Here is a 25515-nt window from a genome sequence, read left to right as displayed (position 1 = left end):
GATGTGCCTGTGTATGGAGCATTAGCTCTCTGCCCAGTCTGCTCTCTCTTCCTCAGCATGGTATCGGGGCTCCATCGGAAGCTTGGCTCTAATCTATCGGCTCGGGGGTGCGTTTCCTGCGTCGGGGCTGTGGCCCAATCCATCTGTCTTCATCAGTGAACCGGGGCGGCTGTGGGCTTGGGCCAGCAGGATCCCGCTAAGCACCAGCTGCTAGCTGCCTTTTACACTGTTTCCCACCAAGTGGGACATATTTACAGTACAGCAAGCTGCCTGGTAAGATTAGAATCCAGCTCGGAGGGCCTGGATTTTTTATTTTTTTTTTGTCTCTTTGTAGATTTCTTCTGTTTGTTTACCACTTAGATTATCATCACCCTCGACAGCCTGCATATAACTGCAGAGATTTAAGGGTAATATTTCTATGAGTAAAGAAACCCACCTGGGTTGCCTTGTTTTGAGAGCTCCTATGGAAAAAAAAAAAAAACGAAACAAAAAACATAGAATCCAAAGAGAGAACCTACTACTACTTCCTCTGCTCAGTCAGTAACTGAGACAGGCGACCCTGTTGAGTGGGTCTCAGTGACCGGATTGATTTGGAGAGGCTCCTACGTAGTATGGTCCGACACTAAGCTAATTAACACCCTTACAAACATCAGCCTGGCCTTTGGCTCCCATTGATAAAGCCATGGGGTCTGAACGATGAGTATAGGTTGTGGAAGCCCTGAGGTGGGGGGGGTCCTTCCTACGGAAATCCATTTTAGTCTAAATGGCAATTAGATTAGTGCAGCACTGATCTGATCCTTGAAAATTATTTTCTCCATCCCTTTATGCCCACTTTCCTTGTTCCAACTGCTATGGACTATACTCAAATGACCACTTGTTATAACCAAGCAACATGTCAGACCTTAAAGCAGATGGACACGGTGAACACTTTACACATAATATCTAAAGAAGTGGCCATTGAATGTACAATTTATGTGCATGTGATTTCCCACATTGCCACAGTAAAATGCACACATGCAATTTAAGCCTATGCACCTACGTATCATGCACAGATAGGTACTGTATATGTGCTTTGTGATTGTGTTAAGAGGCATCCAACTATACGGTTCTGCTTGATGCTCTAGGATATAATGAAATGCACCTGCTGGTCATTCTTTCATGTGGTCTGGTCTTGATGTTTTCACCAGCGAGGGATGAGGGTAATACACTCTAGTGTTGGCAGTCGCACTATAATAAACTATGATGAGTGACAACAGCAGAGGTCTCATTGATAGTGATAGTGCAATGACATCTCTTGGCAGGGCAATAAAAGAAAATGCACCCCCCCGTCCTGAGCACTGCTCTTCATACAGTGAAGCGACATGAGCCCATGGGGCGGGTTGACTGGTATGTGCAGTATGATGTGATTACAGCATTCCCATAATGACCTGAGTGAGTGTGTGCGCACAAGTCCTGGGTGTACACCTGTGTTGTGTGTGTGAAATAACCATATTGGCGAGAGCATTGCATGGAAGAGATGCAGCCTTACGGTGCCCATGAGGAACGTGTGGTATTTCACAGCTAAGTGTCTATTCATTTCATGCACATCAACCAAACTCGAGTGCAAAGTGGCAAGTCTTGTAAATGAATGCATGGTTTGGTTAAGTGCGTGTTTAGCTATCATTTTGTCATAATGAATGCACAGATATTAGTAGTCTTCTTTGTGTTGTGAGCATGTGTCAATATAAACTCCAGCGTGATTCAAAGACAAATCACAGAGGGAACCATGGCCTCTGCGATCTGAGCAGACTCTGGAATATGTACAGCAGGGAATATGGTGTCAGATGGGAATACTCGGCTCTCTACCCGGAATAGAACAGGACGGATCCTACTGAAGGTTTTATTCTAACACACGAGATGTGAGATTGCACATTGGTTTGTCTTATGCACACCACTGCTTCTCTGGGTTTTCAGTGCTTTGACGGCAAACAACAGATGCTAATTGTGCTGGATCTAACCACACTTTGCCAGGGCCTTGTCTGATTTTTGGCAAGTCTACTTTTTTTTTGAGGGCAAATACATTGTGTAATCAGACTTTTTTTTTTTTCATCTTATCTCTTGATGACATTTTGCTCCTCACCTTTTGTTTGAACACCATATGCTTTCCTGCAGAGTGTTACTCAGGTTTTTATAATTTTCTTATAATCTCGCCCCTCAGTCTATCTCCTGGGGATTGTCACTGAACATTAAGCCTGTGTAAGCCCTAACTGCGTCAAACTCTTAAAATATGCAGTTAAACAACACTTGCATCACAAAGTAGATACGAGTCTGTGCCATACGCGTTCTCCTTGGGACAACATGCCTATTTCCCTGCTAACCTTTTTAAATGTTAAATGTTATGTTCCATATTTCATCATAGCAGTGAACTTGCATTTTAAAGCAATGTTGAGCAACTCTTAGTTGTCCAGAACGTACTGTGTAGTGTGTGGATAGTATGAGGAAAGCAAATATGCACAGAATCATGTAAACTCTAAATGTAAAGGTTGTTGGTGTGACCCTCTTCCTCCCTGCCATTTTCCACGACAATCTCGACAACTCCACCTTGAAATCTCCCTTTCATCCTCCTCAAAAAGCTGACATTTTTCATCTTTCAGCAGTTGATTTATTATGCGTGTTGTTCGGCAAAGGCATCATAGATTCTCAGAAAGCAGCATGCCCCTTTTTCTGTGAGGGACATTGACACAGCAGGCTTTTGGATGCTTGTTGCCATCGCCGCTCTCAGATTTGATTGTTGCAGGAAAGTGAAAGACATGTCATACCACACCACATGTTGTGTTCAGAAAAGAATCGTTTTTACCTCTTTTATTCACAGCCTGCCGCATCTGCCGCTTTTAAAGACTGGTGAGCTTCAATTTAGAGGAAATATCAGATGGAATTTGTCTTTGTGTCCAGGTCCTGCTGTGAGCAGTTATCGTTAATGATGTAGATTTCACAGTGTGTCAGATTTCAATAGGCTCGGAGTAATTTATTACACCTGCATTTATCAATGTGCAACTGCTGTGTAATACACTGTATTTTGATTTTTAGGTTTTCCCCTCTTCCGATGGATGGAGAAAAAAATATCACATAAATCTTTTGAAATGTATTACTTTCCTAGATTTTGTCGTGAAGAGTGTGTTGCCCCGGTTTTGGTATCTGGGCAGAAGAGCAGAAACCTTTTGAGTAATGAAACTCAATTATTTAGCACAGCCTCTGCATCAAAATGTCATAATTGCTTCAAATGTAGCACATTGTAATTCTTCCCTTTTTCAGCCCTGTTTTTGTTGGACGTTATATAGATCTATATTCACAGTAAGTTCAGTGTACCTGGTGAAAATGGTTATTTTACTGTGAGTAGAATATGAATTCCATAACTTGTAAAGTTAAACACAAATCGTTTGATTCTTTCTTTCTTTTTGCTTGTCTCAGAAAACATCTTATAGAACTGCTGGAAAGGCAAATCAAAACAGATGAAACTGTAGAGAGCAGAACATTGTAGCAAACTCCGCTGTGCTGTGCCTATATTTTTTTTGCAACAATGTCATAATCGAGAGTTATCGGAGGAAAACTTAATAACCTGCATCCTCACTGCTAACTACTCAACATATGACCTTAAAAGACTCCTTTATAGTAACACAAAACTAAAAGGTCTACTGCTGAATCCATGAATCAATACTTTTCTGTAAAAAAACACTTTCTATGCTTTAAAAGCACTGGAATGATTTAATGTCAACGGTTGCAGATAGAAGTGACTTAATCAGGAAATTGGTTAGATATTTGCAGTGACGTAACATGAACTACATGTTTTCTTGGCTGGATGTTTTTACCGTGACACATTGCAACTGCACAAGCAGCTCTTTCTACTCATTTGATGAATAAAGCCATAATTGTAACATTCATAATACATCATTAAAGATATTTGATGGTCATAAGTCAGACAGAATTAAATGGAATACATTCTATGTAATGAAAGTCTGGAGATGGGTTGTTGTCTTGGATGTTGAAATAGAGAAGGAGCCACACAACATAGATGAAGAAAGGAAGAGATATAGACAGTAATGCAATATTTTGGAACTGTGTCAAAAAACAAACACATTGACTCCCATTAGAGAAATTGATTTTTTTTTCTCTATAATATCTACTCTATTTTATATATATATATATATATATATATATATATATATATATATATATACACAGTATATTATGTGTACCATATTTATGAGATCATACAAACCACCCTAATCTAAGCTTGGTGCTAATTAGTACATGGAAACAATGCCATATAGACCAATTAATATAGTTTGTGGCAGTAAAAAAAAAAAAAAAAAACTTAATACAAATGCTTGTTAACACTTGTTGTTAATCTACGGAAGATTATTAGGGCCATATGTAAAAAAAAAAAAAAAAAAATTCTGAGATTAAAGTTTAAAAATCTGACTATTCTCAGAATTCATGCTGGGTTTTTTTATTTTTTTTTTAACATGTGTCCCTAATACTCTTCCATATTAATCAGTTTAGGTTTGTTAAACCTTAACTCTAATCCTCAGGCAAACATTAATCAAAGATGCCAATCAAATTTAAAAATGAAATGCAGGTAGCATTAACATATAATGCATAAACGAGTACATTGCATTAAACGGTAGTAATTTTCATTGCTGCATGCACTGTGTGCTACTTTGACGCAGGTTCATTGTGATGGTGATTCCGTGTGATCCCGTCTGTATACTGTTAGGTTGATTTAACACTACTTGCCTTTCCCTTACAGGTGTTGTTTCCCTTGTGAAGCTGAAAATATGGCAGTTAATTACCCCAATGTCACTTCCACACTTGTATCTCTCTGTTAACACTTCCTTTACAGGAATAATTTAAAAGGTTTTGAGAAGTCACAAGTTCACACGTATGCGAGGGCGTGTTGGCAGTTGTATACTTATGTAAAAACTATAGCACTTTCTTGCAAACACAGCTACATGGAGAGGAGCAGAGGGTTGGGTGTGTGTGTGTGTGGGTAGTTGGCTTTCTTTATCCACTAAACCCCCAAGACATCTGTAGAGAAAGTTGTCATGTTTTACTGTAATTTATAGCCCTATTTTTCTCTCTTTCTCTACCAGTCTTAGCCCATCCCTGCTCTCAAGGACAGATTAACAGCTCATTTTGTTTAATGCAATAAAAGATTATTACCAATATGTGTTCTAAATCCATCTAAAAACTAATGATGGGCAGCTGTTGACCCCAAACATGTGAAAGTCAGACCACACTGTCAGGATTATTTTTATTTTTATTTTTAAAACTCTCACAGTCTGGCTACATTGGCAAGGACCTTGGCAGCTCTTCTGCAGTTACAGCTAAACCTTGAAATAAACAAAGGGGTCAAAGGCAGAGGTGGAAAGGGCACTGAAATATTCTACTCAAGTTAAAGTACCACTATTTTGATCACATTTTACTTAAATACAAGCAAAAGTACAACAAATTTACTCAAGTTTAATTTTAAACAAGCTCCTTTTTTTTAACTTTGAGTAAAAGTTACCTGAAGTATTGTTTTTGGTGCTTCTATACTTGCTTGCAATATGAGCAACAGAGACAGACTTGTTAGAATTTGTGAAAGACACATGTCGCCCAAGAGCCTGACATGGATTCGATGACACAACCTTTTGATCTGCAGTCCGACACTCTACTGTTGTGCCACAGAGTCTACTCCACATGTAGGCCGACAGAGGCTTGTTGCATGAATGGGGTTAAGTCTGCCATCTCTGATTGGCTTGTTTTTTTTATTGCTTTTTATTTAATTTTTCCAGTGACAAGTAAAACACAAACCATTCAAGACAAACAAAAACATCAGGGGTTCCTCCTGTTGGTAAAATTGCGATACACCTTGTCCAGTGACTCTAATTGTCCTGTTTAGTTCGTAGCGTCCTCGTTTCTTTTGATATAGTAAGTCCATTTCTCGCATTTTCTGTGAAAGCTTGCTGCCTTAGACCTCAGACATAAAGTCATCTTTTCCAGTGAATACATTTCTTTCACCCTCTCCATCCATTGACTGAGACTAGGGGACTCAGTTTTATACCATTTCTTAATATATAATTGATTTATTTTTTTAAGCCATTAGTAAGATTTCACACAAATGCCTGTTTTCCTTTACAATTATACCATATTTCAAAACACAATTAAATAAGACCATAACATCAGTGGGAATCTTGTATCCCTAAGTCTTTCCTATAGTAAGACATGTTACCCCAGAAAGTTTGGATTTTTTGGGCATGTCCAGAAGATATGGGAATGATCGCCAGCATTGTTCCAGTGATTTGAATAATTTACTGGTGTACTGAAGAATAGGTTAAATTTTTTCCAACCAGATACTCTTAAAACTTGTGGATGTATGTATGTTGGCCACTCAATGCAGAACACCAATCTTCTTGTGATATCTCTAGGTTTAGTGCTTTCTCCCATTTTGCTGGTGGTAGAATGCATTATTGACCATAAGCATCAGCTGCTGGCTTTCTCCTGTCTCGAGATGCATTGTTTGAATCGAATGGGTGAAGCCCTTCACTGTGAAGTTCAGTCGTCAGAGAATTGGTAGATGTGAGGAGACAGCTGGAGTGATACGAGCACGCAGACACACACATATCTGCACACACCAAGGTCCTCAGGGATTGTGTGCGCCGTGCCAGGTAGGCCAACCACACAATTCATGCAAGTGCACTGACAAAAACTAACCACAAACAGGCCCCTTAGGCTGACCTACATAGAACCAGTGCTAGTTAAGCTTGGGATGAGTGCAGAGTGAGCCAAGTCAAAAAGAAAAACAACGCAAGCAGCCCACCTCATCTGTGTTTTACAGGAAGACAGAATAAATGTTTAGTTGTGTTTGGACTCTCAGGATTTTTAGTATTCTAATAGTGTCCAAATCACAAAGAGCAAGTGTTAGTTTTTCTCTCCCCAGTTTAGGGGAACTGAACCGATCCATTAGGTTAGATCTACTCCTAGGAGTATTTATCCAATGAATACTTTCCCTCTTCCAACCAAGAAATATCCCTCACGGTCCTCTGCTTTCAGAAGTCACATATGTATACATGAGGTTAACTCGGCACATTCTCATGTCGAGTGCCCAATACCTGTTCGGACCCATGACACCAGCAGGCAAACAAGCAGGTATTGAATTACCTCCAGTGCTCTGATTCAGTCTGTCCTCACCATTTCATGCATCAGTGGAGAGGGCAAGTGTTTTTTTTTTTGTGGGGGAAATTTAACTTTCACTTTTTTTGCCGCATCTTTTATATGGAATTAGATTTGTGTCAGTATTTTCAAACAACACATTTCAAGAAGCAAACAACACTTATTAAGGAGCAATCAACACTTGTTAAGAAGCAAATAAAATAGCCATTTAATCATTCAAAGATGTATGTTATTGTTTGAAAATACATTGGTTCTTTACACTCCCTGATTTGTTCTTTGCGCCATTGTTTTTTGTCTGCCTTAGGAAGCCGCCTGCTGATTGGCTACTGAGTTTTGGAGCGACCGCTCAATGGACTGTCTGGAACTCGTTCCCAAGTTTCCCCCGTGGACATCAGACAACAGAATTGTAAGTATTTAACGTTTATAATCTGACAAACGTTAGATACATCTAATTATAAGCGACTCCAAGCCTGTGGCTACTTTCGCTTTGTGAAAAGTGTTGACACGAGTCTAATTCAATACTTTTAGCCTTGATTCACACCACAAGCCTAACAAAACCACTGTCAAGCTGTCAGTGGTATCTTGTCTTAACTCTCACAACATTTACGGACTCCGACTGCTGAACTGATGGACATGTTTACACTAGAAAAACATTTTTTCGAAAGGCACTCTGAGACGGTTTAGAAAACAAAGCCAGCTGTTGCTATAAATGTCACAAGAAACTACTCGTCTTCACTGGAAACAAAAAGACACCCCGTGAAATTGAAAAAGTGTTCAGTCCTAACAGAAAGTGCACTTCTCTCCCGCAGAAACTGATGGATTGTACAAATAAGTTATTTGACAATCAGGCTGCATATATGAATAACATTTTCCTAAAAGAGAGGATGTCACAAAACTTTCCTAACTGTGCCATCAGACTTACAATCCAGGCCACTTTTTGAGTGGGTAAAGCAATCATACCTCTCGGTCTGTTTTGCAACTGTAGTGGAGTTTGAGCAGTTGTGAAGAAAATCTATATTTTTCATTTTTAGGACTTTTTTTGTTGTTTATGTTGGATTCAAGATTAATGAAGTTCAGGATTTCTGTTAAGTTAATCTGAAGACAGCGCACAAGTTGTTGGTCACTGAAAAACTGGTTCCTGTTGCCCAGACTGGCTGTGAATCAATATCTTGTCTATTCTGGAAGTTGGACCCATTGTTCTTGCTCGGTGTAAAAATAAATTTTAAAATTGGCCACAGCTGTGAGACTTAAGCTGTCAGAATGAACCAAATCATGTCCCCGTCTTGCTGGTACAGCTTAATGCCCAGTGTTTTGTGAAGTTGCTTTTAGACCGTTGCTTTTGTGTGCTGAAATAAGTTAACCTACTTACTAATTTATCAACATACGTTAGAGATTGACTGCTTGACCTTGTTTTCTTTTTAAAAACAAAGAAGTTTGCTCTTTAGTTCAGAGTTATCAATCATAAAATAAAACTCTCACTGTGACAAACTGCAGCACATTACCTCTGATACAGTGGATAATTTGTCTTCTACAAACAAAGAATCTAGCCAAGGGACTTGGTCCCGACTCCCGAGATAAATGAAACTCTGTTTTTAGGGTCTTTGTATGCACCTTTTCCCCCATGAAGCCATAAACATGTACATGTATGAAACTATTTTTGTGCCCTTGCATATCTACCATTAACACAAATATTGTTGTTTTTTGTATCGGACTGCAAGCTCTAAAATTGTCCCAATCAGCTAAATGTACGCTCAGTTTCATTCAACCTTTTTACATATAATATCTCCGAATTGTTTTGACCCCGAATTCTCATTTCACCCGCAAAGCGTTTACAATATTTCCCAGGACAAATTGTTCCATTTCTGTAATAAGCTGCTGAGTTAAGACACATTAACATTTGGTTATGCAAAGAAACTGGAGCAGTACACACACACACACACACACACACACACACACAATAATTGGCCCACATCATATACAACGTGCTTGTTTGTTGTTTTCTGCACTCTTTTCTTTTTAATTCATAACCTTTTTTCTTTCTGAAGCACTTACTGGGAGGGAAAAAAAAACTTGTCAAGTGCACTTTACGGATACATTTCATTGTTTTTAACAACCACATTCACTCTTTTATAACCTTTCCACTTTCTGTTCTGCTCTCCATTCTTGTAAGGAAAGCGGTGGCAAGGGTCCAATAGTAATTTGAAGGGAGACATCACCCCATTCACCCTCCTCACTGATCCTCCATTTTAAGGAAAAAAAATTATAAAAATTCATAACCCTGTGAGATTCAACTGTGTACTGCATGACATTTGCTCTTTGGTTGTCAGAAAGCATCTGATGTTTTGTAATTTTGTAATGTAGGTCATGTCAAAGCAGTGCTTAATACTGCTAAACAGCAGGGTTCTGGCCAAAATGTCAGTTGAAGGAGCCAAAAGGAAAAAATGTTATTCTAATTAAACATCACAAGATCAAACAGGTGCTTAACTCCAGTCTCATCAACAGCATTTAACAGCAATACATCCAAATCTATGTTCTTCCTGACAGATATTTATTGTTCACACTGCCCACTATTGGGATGGAGAGGGTGGACAACTTTTTGAGTAATTTAGGTCATTTAATTACTGGGAATGTACTCCGCTGCTGTGATGTTACCTTGTTTAAAGTGAGGTAGTTTTGACTTTGTTCACAAAATTTGAGCAGATGAAACTCAAAATTTAAATTTTAGTTTGAATCCAAATCCAAATTACAGCACCTTTTTTTTTTTTTTTTTTTTTTTTTTTTTTTTTTTTTTTTTTTTTTTTTTTTCAGTTTTTAACTGTTACCTCTTCCATCTCATTTGACTGATCCAACATAAACATCTCACACGCAGTGTATCATTTGGTTGATTTGTGATGGGAGTTGCCCGAACAGCAGTGCTCTGCTTGCTAATTGTGTCGTCTGTCAGAGCCGAGGAGCTCTAGAGTTGCCCAAATAACTGCAGGTCTGGATAAATCACTCAAAAAGTAACTGGTTTCAAGTATTTAATCTCCATTACCATTACATTGCCCAGAGGGGGCAGTGTGCCGCTGTGTGGGGGGGATGTTGAGAGGGAGGGTGGTGGTGGTGACTGTGGGGACTGCAACATTTATCCTCTCTTGCATCACTTCTTCTGACAAAGTGCACTGACTGTGCCGAGGGCATACTAATTTTCCTGATGTGTATTAGTTCCCCCCCCCCCATATCTGCCATTCAACACGATGACAGTAATTTGGTTGAAAGGTGAAAGAAAGTTGAGACAGAACTCGGTCAGGATTTCAGTCGGCACTGAAGCGGATGTAGCTCCAGCTCTGTGCTTGTGTCGACATGAGATGGTAACATGGTAATGTGAACACACATACAGGAGCTGAGACGCTGTTAGACTGTGAAAAACCTATGCTTTGCTTTAAGCGGCAGTGGGCATGGTTGCTACAAACATAGTTGATGCTTAAGTCTCATCCCTGGGATATTAAAATGCTAACCCTCTGGGATTGTATCTGTCTCCTGAGCTCCTCATCAGATGAGCACAGTCTGACGCTCTCATATTCCCAGTATTGACATATTATTTGCATTTATTTTCCCACTCTCTTTTTGACACTTTCCCTTTTTTTTCTTTCTTTTTTAGTTCCTTTGCAGCTCGGCAGTTGTTGTAGCAATGATTCCTCTATCCAGCGTAGATTTAGAAAAAAAAAGACCAACGTGAACTCCCTCCTCTCACTAAACTGTCCAGTAATTGGCCAAAGCCTCCTGTGAGCGGATCAGTAATTCTGTGTAAGGCCGTAAACAGAGCTCAGAGGAGGTGCAGAGGTGACTCTTTACATTACAGGACAGTAAAAATGTGGTAATGGTGAGGTAATAATTTTGTACACGGGCTAGTAATATATTTCTAATAACAATCTTCAAGTCATCTCTTCGTAGTATAAATGGGAAGTATGTGGAATGTAAGGGTGAATTAATTTCAACATTCTCAGATATTTCAATCATTTTTCTCAAGCTTTTACCTGGACATGACTTAATATTATTTCTGTTTTAACACATTTCCCATTACTATCACCAGTCCGGAAACTGCATGTAAAACAAGATGATATCATAATACTTCATCCTATTTGACATGGGTTGAAAAATGTTTTTTTTCTGCAGCCTTTTTTAATCACAAAGTAAAACATTTTTAAATTGCAATGAGGCCTGGCAGTCAGACCCACTTGCATTCCATCTGTGTCACAACACAGCAGATGCATGAATTTTAATTCTAAGAGTTGAGAAATGTGCTTCCTTTTGAGCGTTTCATTTTTAAACATGTTCGAGTACAGATTGTAATTCCCAGTCATCATTGATATTCACTCTAAAAAGCAAACTGTTCAAGGAAACCCAATGATCTCCAGAGAAAAGCCTCACTTTATGAATAGCCTTCATTTTAAAGAGGCAGCTTCCGACTCACAAAAACTCTCACTCGTCGCTCCATGAGCCTATGTGGTGCTCAGTGCCTCTTTTTGTCACGCCTGCAGTCAGGCCATTACAAACCTGATTTATTCGGCATGCCGCTGTGAACACACCCATCTGTGAGCTGCCTGTAAAACTGATTTGTGCAAAGGATCAATTTCCATCTGATGCTTCTATTTGTCTGTATTCCTGCACGCTAAGAACAAGTGTTGCAAGAAATGTGGAATGAGATCTCATTTTCCGCATGGATCCATCATATGCTGGATATGTTGGCGTGATATAGTATCGTTTTTGTACATCAGCCATCTAATTTTACTTATGTCTCCCCCTCGAAATACAGGTCCTGTCTCCTGCTTCGCTGCTTGGTGTCCCGCTCTCAGCCACAGACGTGTTTTCAGGATTAATTTGTTTGGTGTCATATTTTTTTTAAATGAAATATTCATTGTATCGCATATGCAGATATTTATGCATGAGCAACAGAGAAACATACAGACATTCAAGTTCAATTTGCAGCTTTCTTGGTGTATTATCTTTAAAATTCAGCTTGTACCGATGCAATTGTCTTTGTCTCACACTCTTCCTACTCTCCAGTGCCAACTTGAAAATCTCGCAACACTATGAAAATAACTAAAAAAAAAAACAAACAAACCAAAGTCTCAGGTTTATTTTCACTCTCAGAAACATGACAGATGAAAAATAGTGGGAGAGAGTAAACATTCAAGGCAGCGGTGACAGCTTTGAAACCTTGGAGAGCCCACTGCAAACAATCTCTGTTTCACAGGCGTACAGTGGTGCACTGTGGGAAGTCGAGGTGGCGCTCTGTTGTGTTTCGGGAGGGACGGGGAGAGAATGGGAGAAAATGGAAGAAAATGCAGTTGGCGGGCTGTGGACTATTGTTCCCTCTTGCCCGCGGTAATGAACAGGCCTTTGGAATAGACTGCGGAAATTGGTCCCCGGTGGACACTGAGCCTTATCTTTCTCATCTGTCAGGTGTGTTCACCACAAATGGAAACACAACGCAACGATGGACACTTGCACAGAGATTGCTTGCACGTAGTTGCGCACGCCCAAACATGTATCCGTTAAAAGAGGTCTTGCGCTGTACAAGAGACTGTACGAGGCAGAGGTGGTCCCCCTCTTATCCCTTTGTGTCTGTGTATTGGAGGAGACCCGGTACGTCTTCACATTCAATTACACCGCTCTCATAGTAGCCTTGTCATTACAGCAGATGGAGATGGATGATGGTACACAACATCCGTTATTAGGCACTCCATTCAGACCTAACCTTCCATGATACACTATGCCTTGCTCTTCTCTTGTTTATTTGTTCGCTACATATCTTAAGATTAATATTTACTGACCAAAGTGACTTTCTCTGCCTTTTTTACAATACCCCTTATTCATGAATACTAATAGAGTACGGTAATCTTACATCGTCCTTCGTATGAAGAGGGTCTATTATCTTATTCTTAACAGTGTTGTGATATGACTGGACAAAATGTGTCTATTAATAATTAATGTTGTGTAAAATGCACTTTCATGTTATCTATTTGTGTGGGAGCAGGAACTAAAATATTAATGTCTTTGCCTTTGCCTGTTCTAATATATACAAACCATATTCTCTGCTCATGCTTAATCTCTTTAGCTTAAGACCCAATGTTACCCAAAGATCTGAAGTGTATATTTATCGCAGGGTGTGCCACTAGGGACCATTAAACAGCAGATATACTGATGGTTATGTAGTCAGTCAAAGGTTAAATGGATGTTTTAACTCCTCACAGCTAGCTAGCATTATAGGGGCAATTTATCAACATAACACATAATCAAAGGGCAGCAAAGGTGTTGTGAGGTTGTTAGTTGTGAAAAATGAATGTGTTTTCGTGAGCTGCTTTTCATGAAATGCATCATACTTGTCCCAAACTTTACAAACCACCCAGTGTTTATATATTGTATAGTATTTGTATTTATTATAAGGTATTACAAATGTACCACTCCTATAATCAGCTGGTGAAAATTTAGACTTGTTACCTGGGACGTGCAACTTTATTGAACTCCTTTTAAAAATTAAAAACGAATAATCTGGTGTCAAAAACAAAAACCAGCAAGAGACTGACTTTGATGAATTTTAGCATTAGTGTAGTGTAATGTAGCTGTCAAAATATGTGCCACATCGTTCTCAAGCCCAGAACAGTTTTAAACTTTAGCAGCGGTCACTGCAGGGTTTAGGGATTGGTTGGTTGCACACCAACGATGCCACTTTCTTTTACCAGTCATGCGGTTCGCTTTGATGCTTAGCAAATATTCATGTCATTATGTCAGGACTTTATGTTTTGCACAGTTTTTGTCTTCCCCTGGCAGAAAAAGTGCCACCCCTTAAGGATTTAATTAAAACTTCAGTTGTGGCCAGCCTTAGGAGATTAACCCAAAGTTGCAGATGAATGCAAAGGTTTTTATTAATATGTTGTGGCTCTTGAGGTATAATCCTATTTTTCCGTATATTTTATTCATGAGTCTTACTTTTGTTTTTTGAGCGAGAAAGGGATTTCATTCTCGGTTTAAGAATGACCATGACAACAGGAGAAGTGAGATCGCTCAGCGTTTTTTGTCTCGGAGAAATTGTCTTTTGGCCTGTTTATAGACAGTTTTGGGGGGGAAAAGGGCTTTATTAAGATGCTCATTGAATAATAGGGGCTGTTCAGGGGTTTGCAAAGCCATGTCTCTTCATATATGAAGAGAAAATGTGGATTAACTGAAGTCGTTATGGGTAATTCTCGAGATTCTGATTGCTGTAATTAAATTTCTCATTGGAGGGGAGACAGCTTGGCCTTTTGGATTCAGCACCATAATAACTTTAACATGGCAAGCCTTACCAGTCACAGGTTCTCATTGCACACAAGGCTGGACTCTAATGTGGAAAATTCAAAAAGCATTCTAATATCAAGCACTCACTGACCTCTGATCCTAGCAACATAATGAGAAGAATCAGATCTGCTCCGTTTTTTTTTTTTTTTGCCTCTTTCGTCCTTCTTTTCTGACTGACTCAGCCTCACATCAATCAAACCAATGTTTATTGTCAATGAAATATTTAGTACAAGAGGGCCAGTGTGCACAGATTGCAGATTTCATCTCTCCCAGATACAATAGGTGTGTGTGTGTGTGTGTCTACGTCTACGCATGGACCAGTTTGAGTTATAGACCTTATGGAGCAAGGACGTTTTTAGAAGAGTGTACATTTTTGTCAGTGCTCCCAACTTTAAAGGACACTGTAAATGAATAAGGCTTGGTTCACCTACTGAAGATTTAGGTGTGTGTATATGTATAAATATGTGTATATGTATGTGTATATGAGTGGAATTTGATGCAGTCTTCTAAGAAGAATAGCTGTGCAAACATTTGTGTTTTTTGTGAGGTCCAAAAATCGTATAAACAATACGAAGTGAGGACATTTTACCTGGTCCTCAAATCTTTAAAGGGCTTTTTGGGGGTTAAGACTTAGTTTTAGGGTTCAGGTTGGAATTGGGTTTTGGTCAGGCATTTAATTGTGATGGTTAAGGTTAGGTTGAGGCAGGCATGTCCAAAGTCCAGCCCGCGGGCCAATCACGGCCCTCGTGAGATTTTCACATTACGAAATGTGGCCCTCGTTAAAAAAAAAGAATACATTTTGTTAATGAGGGTGCTCATTATTAATGCTGTGCAAACGTGTGTGCCTGGATGGTGTGATATTAGATAGATAAAAGATATAACCGAGCACTATGTAACCAAAGGAATAAAATACATAAACCATGAAAGATCCATTTCCACATTTATAACAAATCCAATGAAACGTAGGCCATCATAAAGACTACTAATAAAATATTAGTTGTACATATAAACAGAGGACACAAGGTCCTTCAGTACCAGGGACAGTGCTGCTGCAGCATTAACGTACACTACAGCGTTCCATCGTTACTCGAGCTGCATTCCAGCTTTTGTTTTTCAAGTTGTGTGAAGACTCCCTCCCTTTGGACAAGTTTATATGTATATACAGTACTTTTCCAAACATGAAGCTTTGCATTACAAAGGGATTTTGTTGAGAGAAATTGGGGCGTTCATAGTTGGTGGTGAAAGGAGCTGTGTGATACAGAGATTTTTGTAGTGGGAGGAGAACAATCAGTGCTAATAGCAGCCGAGCAAAGTGGTAGAGGGACAGGGTGAATAAGCCAAGCCGTTTGACACAAAAGCCCCTGGCCATCGACTTACTGCACAGCTCAGTGGGCTTCTGCTTTAATGGCATCCCACCTCCTGTCACCTAAAAACCTTATAATGGCTCTCAAACTACCCACATGTGTTCCTCCTCAAGGCCACTGAATACTTGCTGTCAAATATAGATCTCCGGCAGGTTGTTGCCGATAAAACAGGCGACACATTTGCAGGAGAATTTGCAGCACTTACCGAAGATTAGTGGTCATGAGCATTTTTAGAAAAGAACCTCCTTTTCCCATTATTTGCCTTTCCTTACAACTTACAATGATAAAAAAAAAATGGTACAGAAGCCTGTGAGCTAATGATGTTTTTCATAAGTTGAGAAGTGGTTGGGAAAATTAATAGCACTGCTTTGCTCTGACCACAGGTAATGTAATCAGCACTGTGGAAGTCAACACACATCTTTTGTTCAAGCAAGTGCAAAATAAAAATAAAACTACTGTTTCAAAACATTGTAAGAATCACTAAAAACAAAACAGTTAATTTAACTTGTTACACCCAGAAATTTTTATTCATCTGCACAGTTTGTGGTCATGTCATGCCTGATCTCTGCACAGGAAATGGGATGAGGGATTAAGCCGGGATATGTCAGCTATCCTGAACGCCTTGAGTCAGTTGTACGAAAGCAGGGGCGCATAAATTACCATGGTGATTTTAGGATTTGTTAATCCTGCTGCTCAAAATCGTTCAGTCAGCTGTCACTCTGATCAGAAATCAACATGATTTACACTTACTCGTGACCCTCTGGATTTATTTTACCTCCGTTTCATTACAGTGATGACATGTGATTCAATATTGCTGTCAGAGATTTGATCAAAACATTTTTTTATGCAATATTTAAGGTGTTGAGATGATGGGGTGGAGTGGCTCAGTGGTTAAGACCGGTACCCTGTGTGCGAAAGACATCATGATCGCAAGTTCGACTCCGCCCCTGGCTGATTGTACTCAATTCCATTGTAAGTCGCTTTGGATAAAAGCGTCGGCTAAATGACATGTAGTAATGTAGAGATGATTAGAAGTGTGCATCAGTGTCTCTGTCACACCAGTGTTCCTGTTGTAATTGATGAAGCTGTGATACTTTGTGACGGGCGAGAGAGTGTTTCAGAACATTCAGAACATCTCAGACCTTTCAGGCGATTCCTGACAACTGCTGGCATGAGATGTATCGATTATCCGACGATGGTATATAAAATTCAGCATCGCACAGCATGGAGCCGTGAACTCGCCACAGACGATCTGGCGGGGATGTTTTGTGTGTTTTTTTTTCCTTCATTATTTTTGCAAGCAGCATTTTCTTATATTAAAATGGAGATGTGAGAAATGTAAAAGTCACGATTCACTGCACTTTCCCGACTGTAAGCGTTAAAATGCAGACAACAAGTCTTCAAAAACTGTACACAGAGTACCTTAGCGCCTTCTTCTGGCTCTAAGCTGCAAAAACAAATAAAAACGGCTGCTTTCCGAGGTTTTATTTATAGGACACCTCTGTTTTGTTACGTGACAAAACTCCTATTACAGTTTACAGTTATTTTGCTCAAATGAGCTCTGTCGGTACTGCCAGGCGTGTTCTGTTTCACCTGTTCATGAGATTCCACTCTAAGCTGCTGCTCACTTGGCGTCACGCATCCATTTCCGCAACAGTAAATCTGTGATCGACCTCAGGGTCTACTTCAAAGAGCCGTGACTGTGATCTTACTATAATAAGTTACACCTGCTCGGACCAAGCCACGCCTTCTCATCTTGATTTGATGCTCGTGTAAAACCAGGATAAACTTGGAAGCATAGGTTAAGATATTCCAGACTTTCGTGCAACAGCCCCCTGTTCCATGAACACACTATGGCTTCACTTGTACACGTTGCTGATTTATCAAACACAAACTCAGGAAAGATCTGTGAGATGTTTCTTTTTCAGTTTGTCCCTCTTCTGAGAGGGCACAACACTCCCGTAGTAACACTGTCTCTTGGGAATGCTACAGTGGTTACATTTTTAGATTTTTCTTTATGGTTTGACATTCGAATTTAGCCTCAAGTTAAGCTGCAATCTGTATGCAGTGTTGGTAGGACTTTAACAGCTTTTTGTAAGAATATGCAATACCTGATTTGTAATGTGTGCTTAGGCTGGATTCTGAGGGTCATATGTGTTTTATCTGGTAAAGATAACATGTAATAGCCATCTAAAAAAAAAGCCTCACAATCTTCACCACCTTTTTAAATGTATTCATCAAACCACTTACCCTGTCAACCCTCAGCATGTTGTTACTGCCAGTTACGTAGATAAAAGTTCCTGCATGGCTGGAGCCTGAGAGCATTCATTAAATGTTTGGGCAGCACAGTGTGGTCAGTGAATGATCTGTAAAATGCTTAAAAGCCTATTTTAGAACTCTCTCTCTCCCTCCCTGACCCTCCTCATGCTCACACACTTAAGGACAGCCTCCATCACGCTGACATTGCCAGTGACAATGACGAAACAACTAGGCCACTGCTTTGACACATTGAGAGCAAAAAGTTTGATAATTATTCTTAATTTGTGCCACATCATTAGTTAACGCCAACTGATGATTTCACATTAGCACCATTAGAGGAGACCTTTGATTTTGACACTTCTGGGCATAAATGTAAAACACAAAGAGAAAAAAAAGGGACAAATGAGACTGGATATAAGTTTGAGTGCAGCTGGTGGAGGATAAGGATGAACTCGTTTTGCAGCGGCCCTATGGAGAGGAGAGGAAAAACATCTGTTTTTTTGTACCAAGGGCAGTTAAGATTGATCAGTCAATTTTGCGATGACTGAACACAATCTCCTCTGAGAAATTGTCTCAACGCATGTGGTCTTAAAACAAAGATTACATTTGAGCAGGGCATCTCTGTGCAGGTGTATTTTCACTTCTTTGTGGTTTACTCCCTGTGTATTTTTTGCATGTTTGGCCACAGGTGTGCTCGCTTATGTTATGTGCGCATGCATATCTCAGATCTCAGATATTAACTTTTGCTATAGAAGACAATCGCGTGGTCTCAAGCTGCCACACATCCATGGCTCCAAATGACGCCCTTCATCATGCGCTACTCTCCCAGTCTCATGGTGCTCCAAACCAAATTTTCAGCAGCATTCAATCGGTTTTCCCTCACAGGCTGGGGCATGTATCAGTGGGACGCATGGGTGTGGTGTGCTGTCTGCAGAATTTCATGTACCTTCAGGGATACAACGTTCTCTTTGAATCTGCGCTTTCCCCTCTCACACCACTTTGAATGACACGATCCCCTGTGTACAATGCTTACACTTCATGTGGTGCACTGTCTGCCAAATTGGGTTTCTGTTTTTATTTTGCATTTCAGTTTTGTGTGTGTAAAGGCTGTGTACCACTGCACAATGATTTGTGTATGGTTTTAGACAAAGCAAATCTTAGGAATGTGTTCCCAAACAGGATTTACTGCACAGGATTAGTCATACAAACACTTTGACCATGTGGTCCCTCTCGTTTGGTAAATCGAAATGAATTCTTATATATCCTAGTCCACACGTGCACAGCTGGAACTGCTGAATTCACTTCATGAAAATACCAGTAGTATTTGTATGGTACTGTAAGTAGTTGCAGAGATATTCGACTCGTAACCAACCGGGTATTTTAGGATTCGTCCTATAGGTGCAGCCTGTCCAAATCGTTGAGATGTTACAGTGAAGTCAAAGCGATGGATAGACTTGAACACTGACATCCTTGGAGCCATGCTGCTGGTGTATTTGAAATGATTTCACAAAACACTTACAACCTCTGTCCACCGAGTACAGCACGAGATGTTAACAGTGTAGAGAAGTTGGCAGCGTACTGGAGGGTTGCCAGTTTCAAATCTCAAACCAGGCAGAAAAGTAAATGAGTAATGCTCTCTGCTCACTGAGTAGTAACCATAGAAATTATATGTTGAAGTGGCCTTAAGCAAGGTGCTTAATCCCTGGCTGCCACAGAGAAGCCGCTTAGTTGCAGTAGACAGGAGATTACTCTGGTTACTCGACGCAGCGTTTGACTGTGATGTGATGTGTGTAACTATTTAATACTTATGAAGATGAAAGGAGCTTTGGGTATTTAGCAGAAATCTCCCTGCAATAATTACAAAACTATATCATATGCTGCACATACCAAAGGGTTTTGTTGTTTTTTCTTATTATTTTCATGTCAAAAATGTCAGGATGGCTATAAATTGTACTGTATATATTTTATACAAAAAAAATAATAATAATTGGCCCAGTAGTTGCATAAGAGTTCTGTTCCCTGTTGTGTGGTACAATATCTGAGCAGATGGAATGGTGAGAAGCTTATAATAGACTCTTATTTACATCCAATGTGGCACATGTTACAATGTACAGTCGCCTCTGCTGAACAGTAATAGAGACCGACCTCAACTTGACATACACTTGCACAGAGTAACATTTTTATGTTGTTAGATGAGGACATGGATCTCTGCAAGGTAGTTTGGTGAACCTGACATTTCACAACTAATACAGTATGTAATTTTATCACAGAATGCTTTTTATGACTTTAGGGGGAAAACAAACAAAACATGATGACCCTTTTATTTAAATTATGTAGATAAAGTGTCATGTACGATTCACCTCTAGAATAGGGATATACTTATGGCTATTTATTTTTATTTCCTGAAAAACTGAAAAGCATTTCACTGGTTTATCGTAAACCACCTTTAGCTGAACTGAGATTACAGTAAGGAAAAGACAGTTTTTTTGTTAGCACCATCCCAATGGTTAGGATCCTATTAATTTCTAAGCCAGGATTTCCCACCTATTCTCATAGGATCCAGGGCTATGCTGCACTAGGTCCTATGAGATGCATATATATATTTCTGAAAATGCCAAGAGTTTTATTTTGTGTCTGTTGAGACCATGGATACCTGCTGGCACTGTTGAACATCGACACACGGTACACATACAGATAGTACACTATCATTAACTGACTGAAAGCAGGGTTTTTCAAAGAGTATGATGGATGGTTTCCTTTATCCTCGGGCGGGTTTGGACTTTTATTTTTGGGTCTGCTCCACAAAAGGGAATAGCCACCAGGGACAATACTGCCTCCTCTAATCCAGCAAGTTCTATATCTCCAGTATGATTCCAGTCTCAAAGAACAATGCACCCTGGAGCTTAGGGAGAACTTGGAGAGGGAGGGAGACGAGGGACTAGAGAGATGGGAATAGAGAAACTAGTGAAATGAGTGGAGAAAGTGAACAAAATCCTTTGTGAATATACTGTATATTATATGAAGTGTTGAAAAATGACATATTATGTTTCACTGGATGGCCTTTTTGGCCCAGAAGCAGTATTCTGGTATTGTTATACATGTATGAAAGAGTTCTTGAGTTTTGCTGATGCTAAATTATATTTGTCCTCTTTCTTTCAGTGTATATCTGTAGACGTTGAAAAGTTGTACAATTCAGATGCATAAACACCACAGTAAAAAGACTATAGCTGGAGAAAAGAAAGAGCAAACTAGCTACAAGAGACAGCTGCAGAGAGAATATTGTACATCTGAGAGACCAGTATTTAGAGAACACATGGAGCACAATGGCAACCTTACCCTGAAGTTGGCTTTAGGCTTCTGTGGAAAAGGACAGGAATCCCTTTAAACCCACCATCCTGCCTGGATCAAGGAGGAACTGCTAAGGTCCCTGTGGGTTCATCGAGAAAGAGGGAAAGATAAAAATAGGCCTCCTTTCTTCTGACAAGGAAAAATAGTCTCTTTGCTTCTCCTTTCTTACGCATTCAATCTCTCTCAGAGAAAATACCATAATGCAACAAATAACATAGTTTTAAGCCTTTACTATTTTGATCACACACATTCTTCTCGGTTTCAAGACCCATTTTTTTTTCCACCCCCAATATATTAAAAACTAATAAACCTTTAATGTAAGATTCCTTAAACTGCAATAGCTTATATTTTTATATTTAACAGTGGATCAAATGAACTATATAAAGTACAAAAGCCGTGGTAAGAAACCACAAGTGAATTACGAAAAGCTGCTCACTTCAACTCGCAACATTTCACTTTCTTCTAATTTCATTATTCTCCTCAACCTGCAAAACCCTTGCCAACTACAAAGGGACAAATTCAGAGACAAAGCGTCTACCACTGACTATACAGCAAAAAAGATTGAATATTAAATTTGTCAGCTGTCAGAAGCCTAATTCCAAATAAACACTAATGTTGTTCCACATCAGCTAAATATGTATAGTGCGAACCTCAGTACATAACAACATCATAAATGGGTGCCACAGCTATTATTAAATAAATCTTCTCTTCGATGTTTGACAGCTGATAAGGTTTGTGCTCACCACTGAGGAATACCACACGTTGCTGAAATTGCAGCAACGTGCGAATCAAATACGATATGTATGCGTTGGGTAGTTTAACACCTGGTGCCCCCAACGAAAGCTTTGCATTGAAATTCACAAGGGATTTAAAAATTGTGATTTTGCAATGAAAATGAAAGTAGTACTGTACACTATTCATGACGCTACGTCACACGGTATTTGGCTCACGAGCACATACGCACCAGCATGTTTTCAAGTTTCTTCTCTGTTACCCGCATTTCATCAGATTATTTAATAATGAACTGGGTAAACTGTGCCTGCCCCCAGTGCACCTCATTACTCTCGGTGGATCACGATTTTGTTATTGCCCGTCGTGTCAAAGTAAATGTGTGATTATATGTGGTTCCAAATTAACATAGTGGACTGTAAAGTGGCATTAAATAGGGATGAGATTGCAGCCAGTGAATGGAACAGTAAAGCGACACACAGACTGTACGTGTTTTGTACCGTTGTAAGGAGCCGTTTAGGCATTTGTATAAATAATTCAATCCTTAATCCTCATTTTGAAATACAACAAACCTTCCGTGTTTGCACTCAGTCTTGAGAGCGATGCAGTTTGACAGCAAGAATGGGGCAGGGTTGTCATTATAATATTCTCGCAGGAGCATTTTCAGAATCTGCAACAGCACTGACAAATGGAAATTGCCTCACCCAACAGATCCATTCACATCTTAAACAGCATAGGAATGTTCCGTGGTAGCGGGAGAATGTTAATTTGAATTTACACTGAATAAAGGTAGCTACTGGCTTTAAAGTACCTGGGTAGGTTTTCCAGCCCTGTTTCGTGCTCTTCTCATTAGTATGTGTATAAATGTGTGTATGAGTTTGCCTGCTTGTGCAGGCCACAGTGGGTGACAGTGGTGTCGGTGAGCTGTGTGTGTGTTTTTGTGTGCACGGGACATCGTCAAAGACTTCACAACACACCATGGCTGCATCTCTGCCATGAAAGTGAATAGTGGGGATTCTTTACTTAAGCATGCCCCTTTTTGGCCCCTGAAATGCTTGAGCCTATTTCCCCATAATGGCTCTATCGTGTAGCCAGCTCCCACGGGAGCCTCATTGCTCGCTTCGTTCTGCTTTACTAACCCCCTCCTTCACAGAAGTGTGAAGAGAGAGAGATGAGGAGGGAAGGAGCGAGTGTGCCATACTGTGCTATGATGAGTGAACGCTGATGAGGGACACTTATTATGCAGAGCTTATTATTCTCTCTCTGCACTGGGGGGGACTGTCACTAGTGGCCGCCGCTATTCATTAAAGCTGTGAAATATGACCCGACCAATTGTGTGTGTGTGTGTGTGTGTGTCTCTGTATGTGTTTAGATATGTGTTTTGCCCAGAGGTCAAACCAACAGATCTACAGTGCAGCTTTTGTGGTAACTGAAACTCCTATTTGCTCTAAGTTCTTTGTACGACTCATTTGTCCTGCCAGCTTTCTTACTTGAGACACACATGGAAAGGAAAAGCTCAATAAAATGAATTTATGATCCAGTTATTGCCTTTAAATGGTCATATTGGAATGGCTGAAATAGAAGACTTAATATTCTTAACTTAATGGAAAGCTCTAAATAAACACAGAAATTCCCCAAGGCTGTATTTATACTCATTGTACCGTTGATGGTAGTTTTGCTTTTCCTCCTCATGTTGTCCCTGTAGTATCCAACTTGTCTTAATCACTGTCGCACATGAATGCATTAAAAACTCATTATGGCAAAGCACAATTATCAATGTACCTTATGGTGCAGAAACTTTAATAAAAGTTGTAAGCTAACAACAGTTTGTTTTTTGTTCATTTGACGGCGGGAAATTTGCAATAATGGATTTTTCGGTCACTTTGGTTTGCAGCAGGCAGCTCTGAATAATCTGTGAACACAATAGCAACATCACCTTTTAGCCGAAAACAACACTGATTAGAAATGTGAACCTAACCATTAAAGTCACTAGTTGCAAAACAAAAACAATGAACAGAGAGTATTTTTTTAATGCTCCAGAGATTAGATAGGAACTGCAGAGTTGATTAAAAATTGAGTGACCATTTTCCCTCAAAAGTAATCATCTGATCCATTAGTTTGAGGTGCTAATATAATAATAGAAGCTTGGAGCTGGCACAAACTAGTCACACTTAACAATTATTATTCATCTCGCATCTTAGTTTGAAAACTGACAATCATCCTGGTGGTTTTTCTTTTTTTTCCTTTCATATGTGGTGACCTTTTTGTTCTAAATGTCAGATTAATTTTATTTGTCTTATCTTTGTAATTAAAAGTACTTAATTGGGCACTTTAAGCACCAAGCTCCTTATGTATTTTTCATAATTGCAGTCCAGTGTGTAGGTCAGAGGGTGAATGTTTCATTAAGTGGCAATAAAAAAAAAAGAGCGAAATCTCTACTTCAGTCCTTGTTTGTTCTGTGCATGTCCCACACTCACCCCCACTTATTAAAAATAGGTCAAGGACCCTCAGGCCCACAGCGGAATGGGCCCTAACCCTCCTGCCTCCAATCCTCATTACCTGTCACCTCACCAGATACTTCAGTGGCAAAGCCCACACGTACCCCTTTCTCTCTGTCCTCTTAGCACCATCCCCCCTAACTTCCATCATCCTGGCCCCATAGCTTTCACCTTCAGCCCCCCCCCCCCCCCCCCCCCAGTCCCCATCCTCGACCTGCAGTCTCTTATATGAGATGATCTTTACAATGATTAATGCAAGAGGGAGGTGGGGAGACTCTGCTGCTGGCCCATCTGAGATCAACAGTATCTCGCATCTCCAGCCTGCTGTGCTGTGGGGGCTGACGCTGATGGGAAGCACTGCTATTTTAGTCTGTGCTTATTGCTGCTTTTGCATTTGTGTAGCGGTAATCTACAGCTCAAAGCATGCCATCACACCTTGTTGAGCCAAGTTCAGTAAAATGGGGGGGGGGGGGGGCGGACCACGTTGCAAAGCTTCACATCTTTGGTGTTTTCAGCAATGATAAAAGCCTCAGTAGATATATGGTATGAGATCGCTGTCCCGCAGTTTATCACATTTGCAAAGTGTGCTACTTTGTTTATTGTTTGGCAGTACTGATCATTTTGTTCTGAAGAATTGTCTTTTTCCTGCTATTCGTCACCTGGTATCAATTTCCCCATGTACAGTATTATAAATAAATGTATTTATTTTCTGAGGAAGGAAATGTAACACAACACATGTGCAGTGTTTAAAGTGCTCAAAGTAACAACAACATAGTGATGCACTTATGACGCAACGTTTTATATGTAGT

The 25515-nt window shown here is 39.8% G+C and overlaps 1 long non-coding RNA gene across 1 annotated transcript in view; it reads left to right on the top strand.

Annotated features, from left to right (window-relative positions):
• LOC131457135 (uncharacterized) overlaps positions 1–25515 on the top strand; it is a 160633-nt gene that overhangs the window by 8345 nt on the left and 126773 nt on the right. Inside the window, exon 4 of the long non-coding RNA XR_009239985.1 lies at positions 7496–7597. This is a non-coding gene — a long non-coding RNA (uncharacterized LOC131457135). The remainder of the gene's footprint in view (positions 1–7495; positions 7598–25515) is intronic.

Source organism: Solea solea, chromosome 3, assembly GCF_958295425.1.
Source record: "Solea solea chromosome 3, fSolSol10.1, whole genome shotgun sequence".
Taxonomy (NCBI): domain Eukaryota; kingdom Metazoa; phylum Chordata; class Actinopteri; order Pleuronectiformes; family Soleidae; genus Solea; species Solea solea.
The sequence above is the reverse complement of the archived record's forward strand: the minus strand, read 5'-3'. Positions and strand labels throughout refer to the sequence as shown.